The sequence below is a fragment of the Coregonus clupeaformis genome, chromosome 2, assembly GCF_020615455.1.
Source record: "Coregonus clupeaformis isolate EN_2021a chromosome 2, ASM2061545v1, whole genome shotgun sequence".
In the NCBI taxonomy this organism is placed as follows: domain Eukaryota; kingdom Metazoa; phylum Chordata; class Actinopteri; order Salmoniformes; family Salmonidae; genus Coregonus; species Coregonus clupeaformis.
This window is the reverse complement of record NC_059193.1, coordinates 35,827,834-35,832,540: the sequence shown is the minus strand read 5'-3', so window position 1 is coordinate 35,832,540 and position 4,707 is coordinate 35,827,834.

Sequence of the window (4,707 nt, the reverse complement as noted above, 5' to 3'; positions counted from 1 at the left end):
ACATGCGTTTTTCTGGATTGTTTTGTTGTTATTCTGTCTCTCACTGTTCAAATAAACCTACCATTAAAATTATAGACTGATCATGTCTTTGTCAGTGGGCAAACGTACAAAATCAGCAGGGGATCAAATACATTTTTCCCCCACTGTACATATTATATATTTGTGAGCTGTGGGCTGTGAAAAATAAAACATTGATAAAAAAAAAATTGTTAGAGAGAAATGTTTTGGTATTGATGAACATCTTCATCGCTTATTAATATTCTCTATAATAATGAACTACAGAAATGACTGAAAGAATAGAAAGTAACATAATGATGAATTCTGCAAGTTACTGTATGTCAAAGGCTCAAATCTCTTCCATAGAGATATACTAGAGAGCTCTTCTCAATGGCTGCTTCTGTGACAGCATGAGTAGAGTAATTGAGGGATATCTACATTTTTAAGTAGTCAATTTCTTCTTGTACTTAAACTCAGCAAAAAAAGAAACGTCCTCTCACTGTCAACTGCGTTTATTTCAGCAAACTTAACATGTGTAAATATTTGTATGAACATAACAAGATTCAACAACTGAGACATAAACTGAACAAGTGTCACGCCCTGGCTCTGGGGACACTGTTATGTTGAGCCAGGGTGTGTAATTCTATGTTTGTATTTCTATGTTGGCCTGAGTGACTCCCAATCAGAGGCAACGAGTGTCAGCTGGTTGTCTCTGATTGGGAGCCATATTTAACTCTTTGTCTTTCACTTTGTGTTTGTGGTTTCTTGTTCTTATTTGGTTTTGTGTTAAACCGTAGACATCACGTTATCGTCTGTTGTTTTGATCGTGTGATCAGTATAATAATAAATATGTTCACCTTCAACGCTGCGCCTTGGTCTCTCCCTGACGATCGTGACAGAAGAAACCACCAAGATGTGACCAAGCAGCGTGTCCAGGAGCCATCGCCAGGGAGATCTCTAACAGATCTCCTTCGCCTCCTCGACTGGGTCAAGCCGGATGAGGAGGAGAGGGGCTTGACATTGTGGCAGAAGGGTGAACGGCTGGCGAGGGACATGGAGACCTTGGCCACGGGTAGGAGTGAAGCCCAGAACATCTTTAGGGGGGGGCTAACGCCGTGGACGACGGGCCAGCAGGAGACCGCGGCAGAGCGGCCCAGCGGATTGGCAGAGGAGGCCGCCAGGTTACGGGGACCACTGGTCGAAGAGGGGGTGGAAGATGTAGAGGCACGGCGAGAGGTACTGGCGTGTGTTGCCAGTCCGGTCCGGCCTGTTCCTGATCCCCACGTAGGGCCAGTGGTGTGTGTTCCCAGTACGGTCCGGCCTGTTCCTGCCACTCGCACCAAGTCTACGGTGCGCATCGCCAGCTCGGCCCGGCCCATTCCTGCTCCCCGCACCAAGTCAGTGGTGCGTTTCGTCCAGCCCTGTCCGGCCCGTTCCTGCTCTCCGCACCAAGTCTGTGGTGCGCGTCGCCAGCCCAGTCCGGCCCATTCCTGCTCCCCGCACCAAGTCTGTGGTGCGTTTCGTCAGCCCTGTCCGGCCCGTTCCTGCTCTCCGCACCAAGTCTGTGGTGCGCGTCGCCAGCCCAGTCCGGCCCGTTCCTGCTCTCCGCACCAAGTCTGTGGTGCGCGTCGCCAGCCCAGTCCGGCCCGCTCCTGCTCCCCACACCAAGCCAGTGGTGTGCGTCGTCAGTCCAGCACGGCCCGTGCCTGTTCCCCACACCAAGCCAGTGGTGTGCGTCGTCGGTCCGGCACGGCCCGTGCCTGTTCCACTGGTGTCTGGTCCGGCACCGGTCAGATGCGTTACGCCGGAGCTAGAGCAATCCGCTCCATCAGTGTGCAGTCCAGCTCCGGCCAGCGGGGCCAGACCGGACCAGGGGTACTTTGGGGGGTTGGAGAGGGAGTGGGGATCAGGCCCGGAGCCGGATCCGCCGCCAAGGCGGAGTGCCCACCCGGTCCCTCCCCTGTGGTATTTAGTTGGCGCGGTCGGAGTCCGCGCCTTTAGGGGGGGTACTGTCACGCCCTGGCTCTGGGGACACTGTTATGTTGAGCCAGGGTTTGTAATTCTATGTTTGTATTTCTATGTTGGCCTGAGTGACTCCCAATCAGAGGCAACGAGTGTCAGCTGGTTGTCTCTGATTGGGAGCCATATTTAACTGTCTGTCTTTCACTTTGTGTTTGTGGTTTCTTGTTCTTATTTGGTTTTGTGTTAAACCGTAGACATCACGTTATCGTCTGTTGTTTTGATCGTGTGATCAGTATAATAATAAATATGTTCACCTTCAACGCTGCGCCTTGGTCTCTCCCTGACGATCGTGACAACAAGTTCCACAAACATGTGACTAACAGAAATGGGCTAATGTGTCCCTGAACAAAGGGGGGGTCAAAATCAAAAGCAACAGTCAGTATCTGGTGTGGCCACCAGCTGCATTAAGTACAGCAGTGCATCTCCTCCTCATGGACTGCACCAGATTTGCCAGTTCTTGCCTGTGAGATGTTACCCCACTCTTCCACCAAGGCACCTGCAAGTACCCAGACATTTCTGGGGGGAATGGCCCTAACCCTCACCCTCCGATCCAACAGGTCCCAGACGTGCTCAATGGGATTGAGATCCGGGCTCTTCGCTGGCCATGGCAGAACACTGACATTCTTGCAGGAAATCACGCACAGAACGAGCAGTATGGCTGGTGGCATTTGTCATGCTGGAGGGTCATGTCAGGATGAGCCTGCAGGAAGGGTACCACATGAGGGAGGAGGATGTCTCCCCTGTTACGCACAGCGTTGAGATTGCCTGCAATGACAACAAGCTCAGTCCGATGATGCTGTGACACACCGCCCCAGACCTTGACGGACCCTCCACCTCCAAATCGATCCCGCTCCAGAGTACAGGCCTCGGTGTAATCCTCATTCCTTCGACGATAAATGCGAATCCGACCATCATCCCTGGTGAGACAAAACCGCGACTCGTCAGTGAAGAGCACTTTTTGCCAGTCCTGTCTGGTCCAACGACGGTGGGTTTGTGCCCATAGGCGACGTTGTTGCCGGTGATGTCTGGTGAGGACCTGCCTTACAACAGGCCTACAAGCCCTCAGTCCAGCCTCTCTCAGCCTATTGCGGACAGTCTGAGCACTGATGGAGGGATTGTGCGTTCCTGGTGTAACTCGGGCAGTTGTTGTAGCCATCCTGTACCTGTCCTGCAGGTGTGATGTTCGGATGTACCGATCCTGTGCAGGTGTTGTTACACGTGGTCTGCCACTGCGAGGACGATCAGCTGTCCATCCTGTCTCTCTGTAGCGCTGTCTTAGGCATCCCACAGTATGGACATTGCAATTTATTGCCCTGGCCACATCTTCAGTCCTCATGCCTCCTTGCAGCATACATTTACATTTACGTCATTTAGCAGACGCTCTTATCCAGAGCGACTTACAAATTGGTGCATTCAACTTATGATAGCCAGTGTGACAACCACTTTTTTTATGGGGGGTGGGGTAGAAGGATTACTTTTATACTATTCCAGGTATTCCTTAAAGAGGTAGGGTTTCAAGTGTCTCCGGAAGGTGGTCAGTGACTCTGCTGTCCTGGCGTCGTGGGGGAGCTTGTTCCAACATTAGGGTGCCAGAGCAGCGAATAGCTTTGACTGGGCTGAGCGGGAACTGTGCTTCCGTAGAGGTAGGGGGTTAGCAGGCCAGAGGTGGATGAACATAGTGCCCTCGTTTGGGTGTAGGGTCTGATCAGAGCCTGAAGGTAAGGAGGTGCCGTTCCCCTCACAGCTCCGTAGGCAAGCACCATGGTCTTGTAGTAGATGCGAGCCTCAACTGGAAGCCAGTGGAGTGTGCGGAGGAGCAGGGTGACATGAGAAAACTTGGGAAGGTTGAACACCAGACGGCTGCAGCGTTCTGGATAAGTTGTAGGGGTTTAATGGCACAGGCAGGGAGCCCAGCCAACAGCGAGTTGCAGTAGTCCAGACGGGAGATGACAAGTGCCTGGATTAGGACCTGTGTCGCTTTCTGTGTAAGGTAGGGTCATACTTTGCGAATGTTGTAGAGCATGAACCTGCAGGATTGGGTCACCGCTTTGATGTTAGTGGAGACCGACAGGGTGTTTTCCAGGGTCATGCCAAGGTTCTTTGCACTCTGGGAGGAGGACACAATGGAGTTGTCAACCGTGATGGCGAGATCATGGAGCGGGCAGTCCTTCCCCGGGAGGAAGAGCAGCTCCGCATACCTAAGGCACGTTCACGCAGATGTGATGTTCAGATGTACCGATCCTGTGCAGGTGTTGTTACACGTGGTCTGCCACTGCGAGGACAATCAGCTGTCCGTCCTGTCTCCCTGTAGCGCTGTCTTAGGCGTCTCACAGTACGGACATTGCAATTTATTGTCCTGGCCACATCTGCAGTCCTCATGCCTCCTTGCAGCATGCCTAAGGCACATTCACGCAGATGAGCAGGGACCCTGGGCATCTTTCTTTTGTTGTTTTTCAGAGTCAGTAGAAATGCCTCTTTAGTGTCCTAGGTTTTCATAACTGTGACCTTAATTGCATACCGTCTGTAAGCTGTTAGTGTCTTAACGACCGTTCCACAGGTGCATGTTCATTAATTGTTTATGGTTCATTGAACAAGCATGGGAAACTGTGTTTAAACCCTTTACAATGAAGATCTGTGAAGTTATTTTGATTTTTACGAATTATCTTTGAAAGACAGGGTCCTGAAAAA